We start from the raw sequence: 26,036 nt of genomic DNA on the forward strand, positions 1-26,036 counted from the left end.
AAAATGTAAAAACATTCAACTTAAAATCAATTATGAGATTATATGATCATTTAAAGGCATAAATAAAGCTTTTGAAGGCATAAGTGACTATAAAAGAAGTTTTCTTCTCAATGAATGGTTTTTGCATCACGCTTCTCGAGGTAAACATGCAATTATAATCTGTTTTAACCCAAAATGTAAAAACATTCAACTTAAAATCAATTATGAGATTATATGATCATTTAAGGGCATAAATAAAGCTTTTGGAGGCATAAGTGACTATAAAATAAGTTTTCTTCTCGATGAATGCTTTTTGCTTCACGTTTGCCGAGGTAAACATTCAATTATAATCTGCTTTACACAAAAATATAAAAAAATTCAACTTAAAATCAATTATGAGATTATATAACCATTTACAGCTAGTAATAAGGCTTTTGAGGGCGTGAGTGACTATAAATGGAATTTTCTTATCAATGGATGGCTTTCGTCTCAGGATTCTTGAGCTAAACATTCAATTATAATCTGTTTTAACAAAAAAGGCAAAAAAATTCAACTTAAAATAAATTATGAGATTATATAATCATTTAGAGGAAGAAATAAAGCTTTTGAAGGCATAAGTGACTATAAAAGAAGTTTTCTTCTCAATGAATGGTTTTTGTTTCACGTTTTTCGAGGTAAACGTTCAATTATAATCCGTTTTAACCAAAAATGTAAAAAAAAATTCAACTTAAAATCAATTATGAGATTATATAACCATTTACAGCTAGTAATAAGGCTTGCGAGGGCATGAGTGACTATAAATGGAATTTGCTTATCAATGGATGGCTTTGCCTCACGATTCTCAAGCTAAACATTCAATTATAATATGTCTTAACCAACAATGTAAAAAAATTCAACTTAAAATAAATTATGAGATTATATAATCATTTAGAGGGAGAAATAAAGCTTTTGAAGGCACAAGTGACTATAAAAGAAGTTTTCTTCTCAATGAACGGTTTTTGCTTCACGTTTCCCAAGGTAAACACTAAATTATAATCTGTTTTAACCAAAAATGTAAAAAAAATTCAAGTTAAAATCAATTATGAGATTATATAATCATTTAAAGAGAGAAATAAAGCTTTTGAAGGCATAAGTGACTATAAAAGAAGTTTTCTTCTCAATGAATGGTTTTTGCTTCACGTTTCCTAAGGTAAACATTCAATTATAATCTGTTTTAACCAAAAATATAAAAACAATTCAACTTAAAATCAATTATGAGATTATATAATCATTTAAAGGGAGAATTAAAGCTTTTGAAGGCATAAGTGACTATAAAAGAAGTTTTCTTCTCAATGAATGGTTTTTGCTTCACGTTTCCTAATGTAAACATTAAATTATAATCTGTTTTAACCAAAAATATAAAAACAATTCAACTTAAAATCAATTATGAAATTATATAATCATTTAAAGGGAGAAATAAAGGTTTTGAAGGCATAATAACTATAAAAGAAGTTTTCTTTTCAATGAATGGTTTTTGCTTCACGTTTCTCGAGGTAAACATTCAATTATAATCTGTTTTAACCCAATATGTAAAAAAAATTCAACTTAAAATCAATTATGAGATTCTATAACCATTTAAAGGGAGAAATAAAGCTTTGAAGGCATAAGTGACTATAAAGAAGTTTTCTTCTCGATGAATGGTTTTTGCTTCAAGTTTCCCGAGGTAAACATTCAATTATAATCTGTTTTAACCAAAAATGTAAAAAAAATTCAACTTAAAATGAATTATGAGATTATATGATCATTTAAAGGCATAAATAAAGCTTTTGAAGGCATAAGTGACTATAAAAGAAGTTTTCTTCTCAATGAACGGTTTTTGCTTCACGTTTCCCAAGGTAAACACTAAATTATAATCTGTTTTAACAAAAAATGTTAAAAAAATTCAACCTAAAATCAATTATGAGATTATATAATCATTTAACGGGAGAAATAAAGGTTTTGAAGGCATAAGTGGCTATAAAAGAAGTTTTCTTCTCAATGAATGGTTTTTACTTCACGTTTCCTAAGGTAAACATTAAATTACAATCTGTTTTAACCAAAAATATAAAAACAATTCAACTTAAAATCAATTATGAGATTATATAATCATTTAAATGGAGAAATAAAGGTTTTGAAGGCATAAGTGACTATAAAAGAAGTTTATTTTTCAATGAATGGTTTTTGCTTCACGTTTCTCGAGGTAAAAATTCAATTATAATCTGTTTTAACCAAATATGTAAAAAAAAATTCAACTTAAAATTAATTATGAGATTATATAACCATTTAGAGGGAGAAATAAAGCTTTTGAAGGCATAAGTGACTATAAAAGAAGTTTTCTTCTCAATGAATGGTTTTTGCTTCACGTTTCCTAAGGTAAACATTAAATTATAATCTGTTTTAACCAAAAATATAAAGACAATTCAACTTAAAATCAATTCTGAGATTATATAATCATTTAAAGGGAGAAATAAAGGTTTTGAAGGCATAAGTGACTATAAAAGAAGTTTTCTTTTCAATGAATGGTTTTTGCTTCACGTTTCTCGAGGTAAACATTCAATTATAATCTGTTTTAACCAAATATGTAAAAAAAATTCAACTTAAAATCAATTATGAGATTATATAACCATTTAAAGGGAGAAACAAAGCTTTTGAAGGCATAACTAACTATAAAAGAAGTTTTCTTCTCAATGAATGGTTTTTGCTTCACGTTTCTCAAGGTAAACATTCAATTATAATCTGTTTTAACCAAAAATGTAAAAAAAATTCAACTTAAAATCAATTATGAGATTATATGATCCTTTAAAGGCATAAATAAAGCTTTTGAAGGCATAAGTGACTATAAAAGAAGTTTTCTTCTCAATGAACGGTTTTTCCTTCACGTTTCCCAAGGTAAACATTCAATTATAATCTGTTTTGACCAAAAATGTAAAAAAAAATTCAACTTAAAATAAATTATGAGATTATATAACCATTTAAAGCTAGTAATAAGGCTTTCGAGGGCATGAGTGACTATAAATGGAATTTTCTTACCAATGGATGGCTTTCGCCTCACGATTTTCAAGGTAAACAATCAATTATAATCTGTTTTAACCAAAAATGTAAAAAAAAAACCATCTTAAAATCAATTATCAGATTATATAACCATTTAAAGGGAGAAATAAAGGTTTTGAAGGCATAAGTGACTATAAAAGAAGTTTTCTTTTCAATGAATGGTTTTTGCTTCACGTTTCTCGAGGTAAACATTCAATTATAATCTGTTTTAACCAAATATGTAAAAAAAATTCAAATTAAAATCAATTATGAGATTATATAACCATTTAGAGGGAGAAATAAAGCTTTTGAAGGCATAAGTGACTATAAAAGAAGTTTTCTTCTCGATGAATGGTTCTTGCTTCACGTTTCCCGAGGTAAACACTAAATTATAATCTGTTTTAACAAAAAATGTAAAAAAAATTCAACCTAAAATCAATTATGAGATTATATAATCATTTAAAGGGAGAAATAAAGCTTCTGAAGGCATAAGTGACTATAAAAGATGTTTTCTTCTCAATGAATGGTTTTTGTCTCACGTTTCTCGAGGTAAACATTTAATTATAACCTGTTTTAACCAAAAATGTAAAAACATTTAACTTAAAATCAATTATGAGATTATATGATCATTTAAAGGCATAAATAAAGCTTTTGAAGGTATAAGTGACTATAAAAGAAGTTTTCTTCTCAATGAATGGTTTTTGCCTCACCTTTCTGGAGGTAAACATGCAATTATAATCTGTTTTAACCAAAAATGTAAAAAAAATTCAACTTAAAATCAATTATGAGATTATATAATCATTTAAAGGGAGAAATAAAGTTTTTGAAGGCATAAGTGACTATAAAAGAAGTTTTCTTCTCAATGAATGGTTTTTGCTTCATGTTTTTCGAGGTAAACATTGAACTATAAGATGTTTTAAAAAAAACTGTAAAACAATTCAACTTAAAATCAATTATGAGATTGTATAACCATTTAAAGGGAGAAATAAAGCTTTTGAAGGCATAAGTGATTATAAAAGAAGTTTTCTTCTCGATGAATGGTTTTTGCTTCACGTTTCCCGAGGTAAACATTCAATTATAATCTGTTTTAACCAAAAATGTAAAAAAAATTGAACTTAAAATCAATTATGAGATTATATAACCGTTTCAAAGGAGAAATAAAGCTTTTGAAGGCATAAGTGACTATAAAAGAAGTTTTCTTCTCGCTGAATGGTTTTTGTTTCACGTTTCCCGAGGTAAACATTCAATTATAATCTGTTTTAACCAAAAATGTAAAAAAAATTTCAACTTAAAATAAATTATGAGATTATATGATCATTTAAAGGCATATATAAAGCTTTTGAAGGCATAAGTGACTATAAAAGAAGTTTTCTTCTCAATGAATGGTTTTTGCATCACGTTTCTCAAGGTAAACATTCAATTATAATCTGTTTTAACCCAACATGTAAAAAAATTCAACTTAAAATAAATTATAAGATTATATAATCATTTAAAGGGAGAAATAAAGCTTTTGAAGGCATAAGTGACTATAAAAGAAGTTTTCTTCTCAATGAATGGTTTTTGCTTCACGTTTCTCGAGGTAAACATTCAATTATAATCTGTTTTAACCAAAAATGTAAAAAAAATTCAACTTAAAATCAATTATGAGATTATATGATCATTTAAAGGCATAAATAAAGCTTTTGAAGGCATAAGTGACTATAAAAGAAGTTTTCTTCTCAATGAATGGTTTTTGCATCACGCTTCTCAAGGTAAACATGCAATTATAATCTGTTTTAACACAAAATGTAAAAACATTCAACTTAAAATCAATTATGAGATTATATGATCATTTAAAGGCATAAATAAAGCTTTTGAAGGCATAAGTGACTATAAAAGAAGTTTTCTTCTCAATGAATGGTTTTTGCATCACGTTTCTCGAGGTAAACATTCAATTATAATCTGTTTTAACCCAAAATGTAAAAAAATTCAACTTAAAATAAATTATAAGATTATATAATGATTTAAAGGGAGAAATAAAGCTTTTGGAGGCATAAGTGACTATAAAATAAGTTTTTTTCTCGATGAATGGTTTTTGCTTCACGTTTTCGGAGGTAAACATGCAATTATAATCCGTTTTAACCCAAAATGTAAAAACATTCAACTTAAAATCAATTATGAGATTATATGATCATTTAAAGGCATAAATAAAGCTTTTGGAGGCATAAGTGACTATAAAAGAAGTTTTCTTCTCAATGAATGGTTTTTGCATCACGTTTCTCGAGGTAAACATTCAATTATAATCTGTTTTAACCCAAAATGTAAAAAAATTCAACTTAAAATAAATTATAAGATTATATAATGATTTAAAGGGAGAAATAAAGCTTTTGGAGGCATAAGTGACTATAAAATAAGTTTTCTTCTCAATGAATGGTTTTTGCATCACGCTTCTCAAGGTAAACATGCAATTATAATCTGTTTTAACACAAAATGTAAAAACATTCAACTTAAAATCAATTATGAGATTATATGATCATTTAAAGGCATAAATAAAGCTTTTGAAGGCATAAGTGACTATAAAAGAAGTTTTCTTCTCAATGAATGGTTTTTGCATCACGTTTCTCGAGGTAAACATTCAATTATAATCTATTTTAACCCAAAATGTAAAAAAATTCAACTTAAAATAAATTATAAGATTATATAATGATTTAAAGGGAGAAATAAAGCTTTTGGAGGCATAAGTGACTATAAAATAAGTTTTTTTCTCGATGAATGGTTTTTGCTTCACGTTTTCGGAGGTAAACATGCAATTATAATCCGTTTTAACCCAAAATGTAAAAACATTCAACTTAAAATCAATTATGAGATTATATGATCATTTAAAGGCATAAATAAAACTTTTGAAGGCATAAGTGACTATAAAAGAAGTTTTCTTCTCAATGAATGGTTTTTGCATCACGCTTCTCGAGGTAAATATGCAATTATAATCTGTTTTAACCCAAAATGTAAAAACATTCAACTTAAAATCAATTATGAGATTATATGATCATTTAAAGGCATAAATAAAGCTTTTGGAGGCATAAGTGACTATAAAATAAGTTTTCTTCTCGATGAATGCTTTTTGCTTCACGTTTGCCGAGGTAAACATTCAATTATAATCTGCTTTACACAAAAATGTAAAAAAATTCAACTTAAAATCAATTATGAGATTATATAACCATTTACAGCTAGTAATAAGGCTTTTGAGGGCGTGAGTGACTATAAATGGAATATTCTTATCAATGGATGGCTTTCGTCTCACGATTCTTGAGCTAAACATTCAATTATAATCTGTTTTAACCAAAAATGTAAAAAAATTCAACTTAAAATCAATTATGAGATTATATAACCATTTAAAGGGAGAAAAAAAGCTTTTGAAGGCATGTGTGACTATAAAAGAAGTTTTCTTCTCAATGAATGGTTTTTGCTTCACGTTTCCTGAGCTAAACATTCAATTATAATCTGTTTTAACAAAAAATATGAAAAAAGTCAACTTAAAATCGATGATGAGATTCTATAACCATTTAAAGCGAGTAATAAGGCTTTCGAGGGCGTGAGTGACTATAAATGGAATTTTCTTACAAATGGATGGCTTTTGCTTCACGATTCTCGAGGTAAACATTCAATTATAATCTGTTTTAATCGAAAATGTAAAAAAATTCAACATAAAATCAATTATGAGATTATAAAATATTTTAAAGCGAGTAATAAGGCTTTCGAGGGAATGAGTGACTATAAATGAAATTTTCTTACCAATGGATGGCTTTTGCTTCACGTTTCTTGAGGTAAACATTCAATTATAATAAGTTTTAACCAAAAATTTAAAAAATTCAACATAAAATCATTTATGAGATTATAAAACAATTTAAAGGGAGAAATAAAGCTTTTGAAGGCATGAGTGACTATAAAAGAAGTTTTCTTACCAATGGATGGCTTTTGCTGCACGTTTCTTGAGGTAAACATTTAATTGTAATCAGTTTTAACCAAAAATTTAAAAAATTAAACATAAAATCATTTATGAGATTATAAAACAATTTAAAAGGGAGAAATAAAGCTTTGGAAGGCATGAGTAACTATAAAAAAAGTTTTCTTCTCAATGAATGGTTTTTGCTTCACGTTTCCCGAGGTAAACATTCAATTATAATTTGTTTTAACAAAAAATATGAAAAAATTCAACTTAAAATCAATGATGAGATTATATAACCATTTAAAGCGAGTAATAAGGCATTCGAGGGCGTGAGTGACTATAAATGGAATTTTCTTACCAATGGATGGCGTTCACTTCACGAATACCAAGGTAAACATTCAATTATAATCTGTTTTAATTAAAAATATAAAAAAATTTAACTTAAAATCAATTGTGAGATTATAAAACTATTTAAAGCGAGTAATAGGGCTTTCGAGGGCATGAGTGACTATAAATGGAATTTTCTTACCAATGGATGGCTTTCGCTTCAAGATTCTCGAGGTAAACATTCAATTATAATCTGTTTTAGCCAAGAATATTAAAAAATTTAACTTAAAATCAATTATGAGTGACTATAAATGGAAGTTTCTTACAAATGGATGGCTTTCGCTTCACAATTCTCAAGGTAAACATTCAATTAGAATATGTTTTAACCAAAAATGTAAAAAAATTCAACAAAATCAATTATGAGATTATAAAACCTTTTAAAGCGAGTATTAAGGCTTTCGAGAGCATGAGTGACTATAAATGAAATTTTCTTACCAATGGATGGCTTTTGCTTCATGTTTCTTGAGGAAAACATTCAATTATAATCAGTTTTTACCAAAAATTTAAAAGATTCAACATAAAATCATTTATGAGATTATAAAACAATTTAAAAAGGAGAAATAAAGGTTTGGAAGCCATGAGTGACTATAAAAGAAGTTTTCTTCTCAATGAATGGTTTTTGCTTCACGTTTCCTGTGGTAAACTTTCAATTATAAGTTGTTTTAACAAAAAATGTGAAAAAATTCAACAAAATCAATTATGAGATTATATAACCATTTAAAGCGAAAAATAAGGCATTCGAGGGCGTGAGTGACTGTAAATGGAATTTTCTTACCAATGGATGGCATTCACTTCACGAATATTAAGGTAAATATTCAATTATAATCTGTTTTAATCAAAAATGTAAAAAAAAAATCAACTTAAAATCAATCATGAGATTATAAAACTATTTAAAGTGAGTAATACGGCTTTCGAGGGCATGAGTGACTATAAATGAAATTTTCTTACCAATGGATGGATTTCGCTTCAAGATTCTCGAGGTAAACATTCAATTATAATCCGTTTAAGCCAAAAATGTTAAAAAATTCAACTTAAAATGAATTATGAGATTATTAAACCATTTAAAGCGAGTAATAAGGCTTTCGAGGGCATGAATGACTATAAACGAAAGTTTCTTACAAATTGATGGCTTTCGCTTCATGATTCTCGAGGTGAACATTTAATTCTAATCTGCTTTAACTAAAAATGTAAAAAAATTCAACAAAATCAATTATGAGATTATAATACCTTTTAAAGCGAGTATTAACGCTTTCGAGGGCATGAGTGACTATAAATGAAATTTTCTTACCAATAGATGGCTTTTGCTTCACGTTTCTTAAGGTAAACATTCAATTATAATCAGTTTTAACCAAAAATTTCAAAAATTCAACATAAAATCAATTATGAGATTATAAAACAATTTAAAGGGAGAAATAAAGATTTTAAAGGCATGAGTGACTATAAAATAAGTTTTCTTACCAATAGATGGCTTTTGCTACACGTTTCTTGAGGTAAACATTTAATTGTAATCAGTTTTAAGCAAAAATTTAAAAAATTAAACATAAAATCATTTATGAGATTATAAAACAATTTAAAAGGGAGAAATAAAGCTTTGAAAGGCATGAGTAACTATAAAAGAAGTTTTCTTCTCAATGAATGGTTTTTACTTCACGTTTCCCGAGGTAAACATTTAATTATAATTTGTTTTAACAAAAAATGTGAAAAGATTCAACTAAAAATCAATGATGAGATTATATAACCATTTAAAGCAAGTAATATGGCATTCGAGGGCGTGAGTGACTATAAATGGAATTTTCTTACCAATGGATGGCGTTCACTTCACGAATATCAAGGTAAACATTCAATTATAATTTGTTTTAATCAAAAATGTAAAAAAACTTCAACTTAAAATCAATTATGAGATTATAAAACTATTGAAAGCAAGTAATAAGGCTTTCGAGGGCATGAGTGACTATAAATGGAATTTTTTTACCAATGGATGGCTTTCGCTTCAAGATTCTCAAGGTAAACATTCAATTATAATCTGTTTTAGCCAAAAAAATTAAAAAATTCAACTTAAAATCAATTATGAGATTATAAAATCATTTAAACCAAGTAATAAGGCTTTCGACGGCATGAGTGACTATAAATGGAAGTTTCTTACAAATGGATGGCTTTCGCTTCACAATTCTCGAGGTAAACATTCAATTATAATCTGTTTTAATCAAAAATGTAAAAAAATTCAATAAAATCAATTATGAGATTATAAAACCTTTTAAAGCGAGTATTAAGGCTTTCGAGGGCATGAGTGACTATAAATGAAATTTTCTTACCAATGGATGGCTTTTGCTTCACGTTTCTTGAGGAAAACTTTCAATTATAATCAGTTTTTACCAAAAATTTAAAGCATTCAACATAAAATCATTTATGAGATTATAAAACAATTTAAAAAGGAGAAATAAAGCTTTGGAAAGCATGACTGACTATAAAAGAAGTTTTCTTCTCAGTGAACGGTTTTTGCTTCACGTTTCTCGAGGTAAACATTCAATTATAATTTGTTTTAACAAAAAATGTGAAAAAATTTAACTTAAAATCAATGATGAGATTATATAACCATTTAAAGCGAGTAATAAGGCATTCGAGGGCGTGAGTGACTACAAATGGAATTTTCTTACCAATGGATGGCGTTCACTTCACGAATATCAAGGTAAACATTCAATTATAATCCGTTTTAATCAAAAATGTAAAAAAATTCAACTTAAAATCAATTATGAGATTATAAAACTATTTAAAGCGAGTAATAATGCTTTCGAGGGCATGAGTGACTATAAATGGAATTTTCTTACCAATAGATGGCTTTCGCTTCAAGATTCTCGAGGTAAACATTCAATTATAATCTGTTTTAGCCAAGAATATTAAAAAATTTAACTTAAAATCAATTATGAGATTATAAAATCATTTAAAGCGAGTAATAAGGCTTTCGAGGGCATGAGTGACTATAAATGGAATTTTCTTACCAATGGATGGCGTTCACTTCACGAATATCAAGGTAAACATTCAATTATAATCTGTTTTAATCAAAAATGTAAAAAAATTTAACTTAAAATCAATTATGAGATTATAAAACTATTTAAAGCGAGCACTAAGGCTTTCAAGGGCATGAGTGACTATAAATGGAATTTTCTTACCAATGGATGGATTTCGCTTCAAGATTCTCGAGGTAAACATTCAATTATAATCTGTTTAAGCCAAAAATGTTAAAAAATTCAACTTTAAATGAATTATGATATTATTAAACCATTGAAAGCGAGAAATAAGGCTTTCGAGGGCATGAGTGACTATAAACGAAAGTTTATTACAAATGGATGGCTTTCGCTTCATGATTCTTGAGGTAAACATTCAATTCTAATATGCTTTAACCAAAAATGTAAAAAAATTTAACAAAATCAATTATGAGATTATAATACCTTTTAAAGCGAGTATTAAGGGTTTCGAGGGCATGAGTCACTATAAATGAAATTTTCTTACCAATAGATGGCTTTTGCTTCACGTTTCTTAAGGTAAACATTCAATTATAATCAGTTTTAACCAAAAATTTAAAAAATTCAACATAAAATCATTTATGAGATTATAAAACAATTTAAATGGAGAAATAAAGCTTTTGAAGGCATCAGTTACTATAAAAGAAGTTTTCTTACCAATGGATGGCTTTTGCTACTCGTTTCTTGAGGTAAACATTTAATTGTAATCAGTTTTAACCAAAAATTTAAAAAATTAAACATAAAATCATTTATGTGATTATAAAAGAATTTAAAAGGGAGAAATAAAGCTTTGGAAGGCATAAGTAACTATAAAAGAAGTTTTCTTCTCAATGAATGGTTTTTGCTTCACGTTTCCCGATGTAAACATTCAATTATAATTTGTTTTAACAAAAAATGTGAAAAAATTCAACTTAAAATCAATGATGAGATTATATAACCATTTAAAGCGAGTAATAAGGCATTCGAGGGCGTGAGTGACTATAAATGGAATTTTCTTACCAATGGATGGCGTTCACTTCACGAATATCAAGGTAAACATTCAATCATAATCTGTTTTAATAAAAAATGTAAAAAAAATTTAACTTAAAATCAATTATGAGATTATAAAACTATTTAAAGCGAGTAATAAGGCTTTCGAGGGCATGAGCGACTATATAAGGAATTTTCTTACCAATGGATGGATTTCGCTTCAAGATTCTCGAGGTAAACATTCAATTATAATCTGTTTAAGCCAAAAATGTTAAAAAATTCAAATTAAAATCAATTATGAGATTATAAAATCATTTATGAGATTATAAAACAATTTGAAAGGGAGAAATAAAGCTTTTGAAGGCATGAGTGACTATAAAAGAAGTTTTCTTCTCAATGAATGGTTTTTGCTTCATGTTTCCCGATCTAAACATTAAATTATATTCTGTTTTAACCAAAAATATGAAAAAATTCAACTTAAAATCAATGATGAGATTCTATAACCATTTAAAGCGAGTAATAAGGCTTTCGAGGGCGTGAGTGACTGTAAATGGAATTTTCTTACAAATGGATGGCTTTTGCTTCACGATTCTCGAGGTAAACATTCAATTATAATCTGTTTTAACCAAAAATGTAAAAAACTTCAACGTAAAATCAATTATGAGATTATAAAACTTTTTAAAGCGAGTAATAAGGCTTTCGAGGGCATGACTGACTATAAATGAAATTTTCGTACCAATGGATGGCTTTCGCTTCAAGATTTTTGAGGTAAACATTCAATTATAATCTGTTTTAACCAAAAATGTAAAAAAATTCATTTTAAAATCAATTATGAGATTATAAAACCATTTAAAGCGAGTAATAAGGCTTTTAAGGGCATGAGTGACTATAAATGGAATTCTCTTACAAATAGATGGCTTTTGCTTCACGATTCTCGAGGTAAACATTCAATTATAATCTGTTTTAACCAAAAATGTAAAAAAATTCAACTTAAAATAAATTATGAGATTATATAATCATTTAAAGGGAGAAATAAAGCTTTTGAAGGCATAAGTGACTATGAAGGAAGTTTTCCTTTCAATGAATAGTTTTTGCTTCACGTTTCCTGAGGTAAATATTCAATTATAATCTGTTTCAACCAAAATTGTGAAAAAAAAAATTTAACTTAAAATCAATTATGAGATTATATAACGATTTAAAGGGAGAAACAAAGCTTTTGAAGGCATGTGTGACTCTAAAAGAAGTTTTCTTCTCAATGAATTGTTTTTGCTTCATGTTTCTCGAGGTAAACATTCAATTATAATCTGTTTTAACTAAAAATGTGAAAAAATTCAACTTAAAATCAATCATGAGATTATATAACCATTTAAAGCGAGTAATAAGGCTTTCGAGGGCGTGAGTGACTATAAATGGAATTTTCTTACAAATGGATGGCTTTTGCTTCACGATTCTCGAGGTAAACATTCTATTATAATCTATTTTAACCAAAAATGTAAAAATATTCAACATAAAATCAATTATGAGATTATAAAACATTTTAAAGCGACTAATAAGGCTTTCGAGGGCATTAGTGATTACAAAGGAAATTTTCTTACCAATGGATGGCTTTCGCTTCATGTTTCTTGAGGTAAACATTCAATTATAATCAGTTTTAACCAAAAATTTAAAAAAATTCAACTTAAAATCAATTGTGAGAATATAAAACTATTTAAAGCGAGCAATAAGGCTTTCGAGGGCATGAGGGACTATAAATGGAATTTCTTACCAATGGATGGATTTTGCTTCAAGATTCTTGAGGTAAACATTCAATTATAATCTGTTTAAGCCAAAAATATTAAAAAATTCAACTTAAAATCAATTATGAGGTTATCAAATCATTTAAAGCGAGTAATAAGGCTTTCGAGGGCATGAGTGACTATAAATGAAATTTTCTTACCAATGGATGGCTTTCGCTTCAAGATTCTCGAGGTAAACATTCAATTATAATCTGTTTTAGCCAAAAATATTAAAAAATTCAACTTAAAATCAATTATGAGATTATAAAATCATTTAAAGCGAGTAATAAGGCTTTCGAGGGCATGAGTGACTATAAATGGAATTTTCTTACCAATGGATGGCTTTCGCTTCAAGATTCTCGAGGTAAACATTCAATTATAATCTGTTTTAGCCAAAAATATTAAAAAATTTAACTTAAAATCAATTATGAGATTATAAAATCATTTAAAGCGAGTAAAATGGCTTTCGAGGGCATGAGTGACTATAAGTGGAAGTTTCTTACAAATGGATGGCTTTTGCTTCACAATTCTAGAGGTAAACATTCAATTATAATTTGTTTTAACCAAAAATGTAAAAAAATTCAACAAAATCAATTATGAGATTATAAAACTTTTTAAAGCGAGTATTAAGGCTTTTCGAGGGCATGAGTTACTATCAATGAAATTTTCTTACCAATGGATGGCTTTTGCTTCACGTTTCTTGAGGAAAACATTCAATTATAATCAGTTTTTACCAAAAATTTAAAAAAGTGAACATAAAATCATTTATGATATTATAAAACAATTTAAAGGGAGAAATAAAGCTTTTGAAGGTATGAGTGACTATAAAAGAAGTTTTCTTACCAATGGATGGCTTTCGCTTCACGTTTCTTGAGGTAAACATTTAATTATAATCAGTTTTAACCAAAAATTTAAAAAATTGAACATAAAATCATTTATGAGATTATAAAACAATTTAAAAGGGGGAAATAAAGCTTTTGAAGGCGTGAGTGACTATAAAAGAAGTTTTCTTTTCAATAAATGGTTTTAGCTTCACGTTTCCCGAGCTAAACAATCAATTATAATCTGTTTTAACCAAAAATGTGAAAAAATTCAACTTAAAATCAATGATGAGATTCTATAACCATTTAAAGCGAGTAATAAGGCTTTCGAGGGCGTGAGTGACTATAAATGGAATTTTCTTACAAATGGATGGCTTTTGCTTCACGATTCTCGGGGTAAATATTCAATTATAATCTGTTTTAACCAAAAAAGTAAAAAAATTCAACCTAAAATCAATTATGAGATTATAAAACATTTTAAAGTGGGTAATAAGGCTTTCGAGGGCATGAGTGACTATAAATGAAATTTTCTTACCAATGGATGGCTTTCGCTTCACATTTCTTGAGGTAAACATTCAATTATAATCAATTTTAACCAAAAATTTAAAAAACTCAACATAAAATCATTTATGAGATTATAAAACAATTTAAAGGGAAAAATAAAGCTTTTGAAAACATGAGTGACTATAAAAGAAGTTTTCTTCTCAATGAATGGTTTTTGGTTCACGTTTCCCGAGGTAAACATTCAGTTATAATCTGTTTTAATCAAAAATATAAAAAAATTCAACTTAAAATCAATGATGAGATTATATAACCATTTAAACTGAGTAATAAGGCTTTCGAGGGCATGAGTGACTATAAATGGAATTTTCTTACCAATGGATGGCTTTCACTTCAAGATTTTTGAGGTAAACATTCAATTACAATCTGTTTTAACCAAAAATGTAAAAAAATTCATTTTAAAATCAATTAGGAGATTATAAAACCATTTAAAGCGAGTAATAAGGCTTTCAAGGGCATGAGTGGCTATAAATAGAATTTTCTTACAAATAGATCGCTTTTGCTTCACGATTCTTGAGGTAAACATTCAATTATAATCTGTTTTAACCAAAAATGTAAAAAAATTCAACTTAAAATAAATTGTGAGATTATATAATCGTTTAAAGGGAGAAATAAAACTTTTGAATGCATAAGTGACTATAAAGGAAGTTTTCTTCTCAATGAATGGTTTTTGCTTCACATTTCTTGAGGTAAATATTCAATTATGATATGTTTTAACCAAAAATGTAAAAAAAAAAATTCAACTTAAAATCAATTATGAGATTATATAACCATTTAAAGGGAGAAACAAAGCTTTTGAAAGCATGTGTGACTATAAAAGAAGTTTTCTTCTCAATGAATTATTTTTGCTTCACGTTTCCCAAGGTAAACATTCAATTATAATCTGTTTTATCCAAAAACGTGAAAAAATTCAACTTAAAATCAATGATGAGATTATATAACCATTTAAAGCGAGTAATAAGGCTTTCGAGGGCGTGAGTGACTACAAATGGAATTTTCTTACAAATGGATGGCTTTGGCTTCACGATTCTCAAGGTAAACATTCAATTATAATCTGTTTTAACCAAAAATGTAAAAAAATTCTGCATAAAATCAATTATGAGATTATAAAACATTTTAAAGTGAGTAATAAGGCTTTCGAGGGCATGAGTGACTATAAATGAAATTTTCCTACCAATAGATGGCTTTCACTTCAGTTTCTTAAGGTAAACATTCAATTATAATCAGTTTTAACCAAAAATTTAAAAAATTCAACATAAAATCATTTATGAGATTATAAAACAATTTAAAGGGAAAAATAAAGCTTTTGAAGGCATGAGTGACTATAAAAGAAGTTTTTTTCTCAATGAATGGTTTTTGCTTCACGTTTCTCGAGGTAAACATTCAATTATAATCTGTTTTAACCAAAAATGTAAAAAATTTAACTTAAAATCAATGATGAGATTATATAACCATTTAAAGCGAGTAATAAGGCTTTCGAGGGCATGAGTGACTATAAATGGAATTTTCTTACCAATGGATCGCTTTCGCTTCAAGATTTTTGAGGTAAACATTCAATTATAATCTGTTTTAACCAAAACGTAAAAAAATTCATTTTAAAATCAATTATGAGATTATAAAACCATTTAAAGCGAGTAATAAGGCTTTCAAGGGCATGAGTGACTATAATTGGAATTTTCTTACAAATAGATGGCTTTCGCTTCACGATTCTTGAGGTAAACATTCAATTATAATCTGTTTTAGCCAAAATGTAAAAAACTTCAACTTAAAATAAATTATGAGATTATATAACCATTTAAAGGGAAAAATAAAGCTTTTGAAGGCATAAGTGACTATAAAGGAAGTTTTTTTCTCAATGAATGGTTTTTGCTTCACGTTTCCTGAGGTAAACATTCAATTATAATATGTTTTAACCAAAAATGTAAAAAAAAATTCAACTTAAAATCAATTATGAGATTATATAACCATTTAAAGGGAGAAACAAAGCTTTTAAAGGCATGAGTGACTATAAAAGAAGTTTTCTTCCCAATGAATGGTTTTTGCTTCACATTTCCCAAGATAAACGTTCAATTATAATCTGTTTTAACCAAAAATGTAAAAAAAAAATTCAACTTAAAATCAATTATGAGATTATATAACCATTTAAAGGGAGAAACAAAGCTTTTGAAGGCATGAGTGACTATAAAAGAAGTTTTCTTCTCAATGAATGGTTTTTGCTTCACGTTTCCCAAGATAAACATTCAATTATAATCTGTTTTAGACAAAAATGTAAAACAATTCAACTTAAAATCAATTATGAGATTATATAACCATTTAAAAAGAGAAACAAAGCTTTTGAAGGCATGAATGACTATAAAAGAAGTTTTCTTCTCAATGAATGGTTTTTGCTTAACGTTTCCCGAGGTAAACATTCAATTATAGTCTGTTTTAGACAAAAATGTAAAAAAATTCAACTTAAAATCAATTATGAGATTATATAACCATTTAAAGCTAGTAATAAGGCTTTCGAGGGCATAAGTGACTATAAATGGAATTTTCTTACCAATGGATGGCTTTCGCTTCAAGATTCTCGAGGTAAACATTCAATTATAGTTTGTTTTAGCTAAAAATGTAAAAAAATTCAACTTAAAATGAATTATGAGATTATAAAACTATTGAAAGCGGTAATAAGGCTTTCGAGGGTATGAGTGACTATAAATGGAATTTTCTTACCAATGGATGGCTTTCGCTTCAAGATTTTCAAGGTAAACATTCAATTATAATTTGTTTTAACCAAAAATGTAAAAAAATTTATTTTAAAATCAATTATGAGATTATAAAACCATGTAAAGCGAGTAAATAAGGCTTTCAAGGGCTTGAGTGACTATAAATGGAAATTTCTTATAAGTAGATGGCTTTCGCTTCACGATTCTTGAGGTAAACATTCAATTATAATCTGTTTTGACCAAAAATGTAAAAAAATTCAACCTAAAATAAATTATGAGATTATATAATCATTTAAAGGGAGAAATAAAGCTTTTGAAGGCATAAGTGACTATAAAAGATGTTTTCTTCTCAATGAATGGGTTTTGCTTCACGTTTCTTGAGGTAAACATTTAATTATAATCTGTTTTAACAAAAAACATAAAACAAATTCAACTTAAAATCAATTATGAGATTATAAAACCATTTAAAACGAGTAATAAAGCTTTCGAGGGCATGCGTGACTATAAATGGAATTTTCTTACAAATGGATGGCTTTCGCTTTATGATTCTTGAGGTAAACATTCAATTATAATCTGTTTTAATCAAAAAGGCAAAAAAAAATTAACTTAAAATCAATTACGAGATTATGAAACCATTTAAAGCGAGTAATAGGGCTTCCGAAGGCATCAATGACTATAAATGGACTTTTCTTGTCAATGGATGGCTTTCGCTTCATGTTTCTAGAGGTAAACATTCAATTATAATCTGTTTTAACCAAAAAGGTAAAAGAAATCAACATAAAATTAATTCTGAGATTATACAACCATTTAAAGCGAATAATAAGGCTTTCAAAGGCATGAGTGACTATAAATGGACTGTTCTTCCCAATGGATGGCTTTCACTTCACGTTTCTCGAGGTAAAAAATCAATTATAGTTTGTTTTAATAAAAAACGTAAATAAATTGAACTGAAAATCAATTATGAAACTATAAAACCATTTAAAGCGAGTAATAAGGCTTCTGAAGGCATGAATGACTATAAAGGAACTTTTCATCTTAATGAATATCTTTCGCTTCATGTTTCTCGAGATAAACATTCAATTATAATTTGTTTTAACTAAAAAGGTAAAAAAATTCAACTTAAAATCAATTACAAGATTATGAAACCATTTAAAGCAAGTAATAAGGCTTTCGAAGGCATGAGTGACTATAAATGGACTTTTTTTGTCAATGGATGGCTTTCGCTTCATGTTTTTTGAGAAAAACATTCAATTATAATTTATTTTAGCCAAAAAGTAAAAACAATCAACTTAAAATCAATTATAAGATTCTAAAACCACCTAAAGTGAGTAATATGGCTTTTGAAGGCATCAGCGACTACAAATGGACTTTTCTTGTCAATGGATGGCTTTCGCTTCATGTTTCTAGAGGTAAACATTCAATTATAATCTGTTTTAACCAGAAAGACAAAAAAAATTCAACTTGAAATCAATTACGAGATTATGAAACCATTTAAAGCGAGTAATAGTGCTTCCGAAGGCATCAATGACTATAAATGAACTTTTCTTGTCAATGGATGGGTTCCACTTCAGGTTTCTAAGGGTAAACATTCAATTATAATCTGTTTTAACCAAAAAGGCAACGAAAATTCAACTTAAAATCAATTACGAGATTATGAAACCATTTAAAGCGAGTAATAAGGCTTCCGAAGGCATCAATGACTATAAATGGACTTTTCTTGTCAATGAATGGCTTTCGCTTCATGTTTCTAGAGGTAAACATTCAATTATAATCTGTTTTAACCAAAAAGGTAAAAGAAGTCAACATAAAATCGATTCTGAGATTATACAACCATTTAAAGCGAATAATAAGGCTTTCAAAGGCTTGAGTGACTATAAATGAACTTTTCTTTGTAATGGATGGCTTTCACTTCACGTTTCTCAAGGTAAAAAATCAATTATAGTCTGTTTTAACCAAAAATGTAAATAAATTGAACTAAAAATCAATTATCAAACTATAAAACCACTTAAAGCGAGTAATAAGGCTTCCGAAGGCATGAATGACTATAAAGGAACTTTTCTTCTCAATGAATATCTTTCGCTTCATGTTTCTCGAGGTAAACATTCAATTATAATCTGTTTTAATCAAAAAGGTCAAAAAATTCAACTTAAAATCAATTACGAGATTATGAAACCATTTACAGCAAGTAATAAGGCTTTTGAAGGTATGAGTGACTATAAATGGACCTTTTTTGTCAATGGATGGCTTTCGCTTAATGTTTTTCGAGAAAAATATTCACTTATAATTTATTTTAGCTAAAAAGTGAAATAATTCAACTTAAAATCAATTAGAAGATTATAAAACCACTTAAATAGAGTAATAATACTTTCGAAGGCATCGAAGGCTACAAATGGACTTTTCTTGTCAATGGATGGCTTTCGCTTTATGTTTCTAGAAGTAAACATTCAACTATAATATGTTTTAACCGAAAAGGCCAAAAAAAATTCAACTTAAAATCAATTACGAGATTATGAAACCATTTAAAACGAGTAATAAGGCTTCCGAACGCATCAATGACTATTAATGGACTTTTCTTGTCAATGGATGGCTTTCGCTTCATGTTTCTAGAGGTAAACATTCAATTATAATCTATTTTAACTAAAAAGGCAAAAAAAATTCAACTTAAAATCAATTACGAGATTATGAAACCATTTAAAGCGAGTAAGAGGGCTTCCGAAGGCATCAATGACTATAAATGAACTTTTCTTGTCAATGGATGGCTTTCGCTTCAAGTTTCTAAAGGTAAACATTCAATTATAATATGTTTTAACCAAAATGGCAACAAAAAATTAACTTAAAATCAATTACGAGATTATGAAACCATTTAAAGCGAGTAATAAAGCTTCCGAACGCATGAATGACTATAAATCGACTTTTCTTGTCAATGGATGGCTTTTGCTTTGTGTTTCTAGAGGTAAACATTCAATTATAATCTGTTTTAACCAAAAAGGTAAAAGAAGTCCACATAAAATCAATTCTGAGATTATACAACCATTTAAAGCGAATAATAAGGCTTTCAAAGGCATGACTGAGTATAAATGAACTTTTCTTTGTAATGGATGGCATTCACTTCACGTTTCTCGAGGGAAAAAATCAATTACAGTCTGTTTTAACCAAAAACATAAATAAATTGAACTGAAATTCAATTATGAAACTATAACCACTTAAAGTGAGTAATAAGGCTTTCGAAGGCATGAATGACTATAAAGGAACTTTTCTTCTCAATGAATATCTTTCGCTTCAAGTTTCTTGAGGTAAACATTCAATTATAATCTGTTTTAACCAAAAAGGTCAAAAAATTCAACTTAAAATCAATTACGAGATTATGAAACCATTTACAGCAAGTAATAAGGCTTTTGAAGGTATGAGTGACTATAAATGGACCTTTTTTGTCAATGGATGGCTTTCGCTTCATGGTTTTCAAGAAAAATATTCACTTATAATTTATTTTAGCTAAAAAGTGAAACAATTCAACTTAAAATCAATTAGAAGATTATAAAACCACTTAAATAGAGTAATAATACTTTCGAAGGCATCGGGGGCTACAAATGGACTTTTCTTGTCAATGGATGGCTTTCGCTTCATGTTTCTAGAAGTAAACATTCAACTATAATCTGTTTTAACCGAAAAGGCAAAAAAAAATTCAACTTAAAATCAATTACGAGATTATGAAACCATTTAAAACGAGTAATAAGACTTTCGAACGCATCAATGACTATAAATGGACTTTTCTTGTCAATGGATGGCTTTCGCTTCATGTTTCTAGAGGTAAACATTCAATTATAATCTATTTAACTAAAAAGGTAAAAAAAATTCAACTTAAAATCAATTATGAGATTATGAAACTATTTAAAGCGAGTAAGAGGGCTTCCGAAGGCATCAATGACTATAAATGAACTTTTCTTGTCAATGGATGGCTTTCGCTTCAAGTTTCTAAAGGTAAACATTCAATTATAATATGTTTTAACGAAAATGGCAACAACAAATTAACTTAAAATCAATTACGAGATTATGAAACCATTTAAAGCGAGTAATAAGGCTTCCGAACGCATTAATGACTATAAATCGACTTTTCTTGTCAATGGATGGCTTTTGCTTCGTGTTTCTAGAGGTAAACATTCAATTATAATCTGTTTTAACCAAAAAGGTAAAAGAAGTCCACATAAAATCAATTCTGAGATTATACAACCATTTAAAGCGAATAATAAGGCTTTCAAAGGCATGACTGAGTATAAATAAACTTTTCTTTGTAATGGATGGCATTCACTTCACGTTTCTCGAGGAAAAAAATTAATTACAGTCTGTTTTAACCAAAAACATAAATAAATTGAACTGAAATTCAATTATGAAACTATAACCACTTAAAGTGAGTAATAAGGCTTCCGAAGGCATGAATGACTATAAAGGAACTTTTCTTCTCAATGAATATCTTTCGCTTCATGTTTCTCGAGGTAAACATTCAATTATAATCTGTTTTAACCAGAAAGGTCAAAAAATTCAACTTAAAATCAATTACGAGATTATGAAACCATTTAAAGCAAGTAATAAGGCTTTCGAAGGCATGAGTGACTACAAGTGGATTTTTTTTTGTCAATGGATGGCTTTTGCTTCATGTTTTTTGAGAAAAATATTCAATTATAATTTATTTTAGCTAAAAAGTGTAACAATTCAACTTAAAAACAATTATAAGATTATAAAACCACTTAAGCGAGTAATAATACTTTCGAAGGCATCGGGGGCTACAAATGGACTTTTCTTGTCAATGGATGGCTTTCGCTTCATGTTTCTAGAAGTAAACATTCAACTATAATCTATTTTAACCGAAAAGGCCAAAAACAATTCAACTTAAAATCAATTACGAGATTATGAAACCATTTAAAGTGAGTAATAAGGCTTCCGAACGCATCAATGACTATAAATGGACTTTTCTTGTCAATGGATGGCTTTCGCTTCATATTTCTAGAGGTAAACATTCAATTATAATCTGTTTTAACCAAAAAGGTAAAAAAAATTCAACTTAAAATTAATTACGAGATTATGAAACCATTTAAAGCGAGTAATAAGGCTTCCGAATGCGTCAATGACTATAAATGGACTTTACTTCTCAATGGATGGCCTCCAATTCATGTTTCTAGAGGAAAACATTAAATTATAATCTGTTTTAACCAAAAAGGCCAAAAAATTCAACTTAAAATGAATTACGAGATTATGAAACCATTTAAAGTGAGTAATAAGGCTTCCGAAGGCATCAATGACTATAAATGGACTTGTTTTATCAATGGATGGCTTTCGCTTCATGTTTCGAGAGGTAAACATACAATTATTATCTGTTTTAACCAAAAACGTAAATAAATTCAACTGAAAATTAATTATGAAACTATAAAACCATTTAAATCGAGTAATAAGGCTTCCGAAGGCATGAGTGACTATAAAGGAACTTTTCTTCTCAATGAATATCTTTCGCTTCATGTTTCTTGAGGTAAACACTCAATTATAATCTGTTTTAACCAAAAATGTCCAAAAATTCAACTTAAAATCAATTATGAGATTATGAAACCATTTAAAGCAAGTAATAAGGCTTCCGAAGGCATGAGTGACTATAAATAGACTTTTTTTGTCAATGGATGGCTTTCACTTCATGTTTTTTGAGAAAAATATTCAATTATAATTTATTTTAGCCAAAAAGTAAAAACATTCAACTCAAAATCAATTATAAGATTATAAAACCACTTAAAGCGAGTAATAAGGCTTTTGAAGGCATCAATGACTACAAATGGACTTTTCTTGTCAATGGATGGCTTTCGCTTCATGTTTCTTGAGGTAAACATTCAATTATAATCTGTTTTAACCAAAAAAGCAAAATAAAATTCAACTTAAAATCAATTACGAGATTATGAAACCATTTAAAGTGAGTAATAGGGCTTCGAAGGCATCAATGACTATAAATGGACTTTTCTTATCAATGGATGGCTTTCACTTCATGTTTCTAGAGGTAAACATTCAATTATAATCTGCTGTAACCAAAAAGGCCAAAAAAATTTGACTTAAAATCAATTACGAGATTATGAAACCATTTAAAGTGAGTAATACGGCTTCGTAGGCATCAATTACTATAAATGGACTTTTCTTGTCAATGGATGGCTTTCACCTCATGTTTTTCAAGAAAAATATTCAATTATTATTTATTTTAGCCAAAAAGTAAAAAAATTCAACTTAAAATCAATTATAAGATTATAAAACCACATAAAGCGAGTAATAAGGCTTTCGAAGGCATCAAGGACTACAAATGGACTTTTCTTATCAATAGATGGCTTTTGCTTCATGTTTCTAGAGGTAAACATTCAACTATAATATGTTTGGACCAAAAAAGCAAAAAAAATTCATCTTAAAATCAATTACGAGATTATGAAACCATTCAAAGTGAGTAATAAGGCTTTCGAACGCATCAATGACTATAAATAGACTTTTCTTGTCAATGGATGGCTTTCGCTTCATGTTTCTAGAGGTAAACATTTAATTATAATCTATTTAAACCAAAAAGGCAAATAAAATTCAACTTAAAATCAATTACAAGACTATGAAACTATTTAAAGAGAGTAATAGGGCTTTCGAAAGCATCAATGACTATAAATGAACTTTTCTTGTCAACGGATGGCTTTCGCTTCATATTTCTAGAGGTAAACATTCAATTATAATCTGTTTTAACCGAAAAGGCCAAAAACAATTCAACTTAAAATCAATTACGAGATTATGAAACCATTTAAAGCGAGTAATAAGGCTTCCGAACGCATGAATGACTATAAATAAACTTTTCTTGTCAATGGATGGCTTTTGCTTCATGTTTCTAGATATAAACATTCAATTATAATCTGTTTTAACCAAAAAGGTAAAAGAATTCAACATAAAATCAATTCTGAGATTATACAACCATTTAAAGCGAATAATAACGTTTTCAAAGACATGAGTGACTATAAACGAACTTTTCTTCCCAATGGATGGCATTCACTTCACGTTTCTCGAGGTAAAAAATCAATTATAGTCTGTTTTAACCAAAAACGTAAATAAATTGAACTGAAAATAAATTATGAAACTATAAAACCATTTAAAGTGAGAATAAGGCTTCCGAAGGCATGAATGACTATAAAGGAACTTATCTTCTCAACGAATATCTTTTGCTTCATGTTTTTCAAGGTAAACATTCAATTATAATCTGTTTTAATCAAAAAGATAAAAAAATTCAACTTAAAATCAATTACGAGATTATGATGGCATTTAAAGCGAGTAATAAGGCTTCCGAAGGCATCAATGACTATAAATGAACATTTCTTGTCAATGGATGGCTTTCACTTCAGCTTTCTATAGGTAAACATTCAATTATAATCTGTTTTAACCAAAAAGGTAAAAGAATTCGACATAAAATCAATTCGGAGATTATAAAACCATTTAAAGCGAATAATAAGGCTTCCGAAGGCATCAATGACTATAAATGGCCTTTTCCTTTCAATGGATGGCTTTCGCTTCATGTTTCTAGAGGTAAACATTCAATTACAATCTGTTTTAACCAAAAAGGTAAAAGAATTCAATATAAAATCAATTCTGAGATTATACAACCATTTAAAGGGAATAATAAGGCTTTCGAAGGCATCAATGACTATAAATGGACTTTTCTTGTCAATGGATGGCTTTCGCTTCATGTTTCTAGAGGTAAACATTCAATTATAATCTGTTTTAACCTAAAAGGTAAAAGAATTCAACATAAAATCAATTCTGAGATTATAGAACCATTTAAAGCGAATAATAAGGCTTCCAAAGGCATCAATGACTATAAATGGACTTTTCTTGTCAATGTATGGCTTTCGCTTCATGTTTGTAGAGGTAAATATTCAATTATAATCTGTTTTAACCAAAAAGGAAAAAAAATTCAACTTAAAATCAATTATGAGATTATGAAACCATTTAAAGCGAGTAATAAGGCTTCCGAAGGCATCAATGACTATAAATGGACTTTTCTTGTCAATGGATGGCTTTCGCTTTCATGTTTCAAGCGGTAAACATTCAATTATAATATGTTTTAACCAAAAAGGTAAAAGAATTCAACATAAAATCAATTCTGAGATTATACAACCATTTAAAGCGAATAATAAGGCTTTCGAAGGCATCAATGACTATAAATGGACTTTTCTTGTCAATGGATGGCTTTCGCTTCATGTTTCTAGAGGTAACATTCAATTATAATCTGTTTTAACCAAAAACACAAAAAAAATTCAACTTGAAATCAATTACGAGATTATGAAACCATTTAAAGAGAGTAATAGGGCTTTCGAAGGCATCAATGACTATAAATGAACTTTTCTTGTCAATGGATGGCTTTCGCTTCAGGTTTCTAAAGGTAAACATTCAATTATAATTTGTTTTAACCAAAATGGCAACAAAAATTCAATTTAAAATCAATTACGAGATTATGAAACCATTTAAAGCGAGTAATAAGGCTTCCGAATGCATGAATGACTATAAATCAACTTTTCTTGTCAATGGATGGCTTTTGCTTCATGTTTCTAGATATAAACATTCAATTATAATCTGTTTTAACAAAAAAGGTAAAAGAACTCAACATAAAATCAATTCTGAGATTATACAACCATTTAAAGCGAATAATAAGGCTTTCAAAGGCATGAGTGACTATAAATGAACTTTCTTCCCAATGGATGGCATTTACTTCACGTTTCTCGAGGTAAAAAATCAATTATAGTCTGTTTTAACCAAAAACGTAAATAAATTGAACTAAAAATCAATTATGAAATTATAAA

Source organism: Theobroma cacao, chromosome 5 (genome assembly GCF_053813885.1).
Source record: "Theobroma cacao isolate CCN51 chromosome 5, ASM5381388v1, whole genome shotgun sequence".
Classification (NCBI taxonomy): Eukaryota; Viridiplantae; Streptophyta; class Magnoliopsida; order Malvales; family Malvaceae; genus Theobroma; species Theobroma cacao.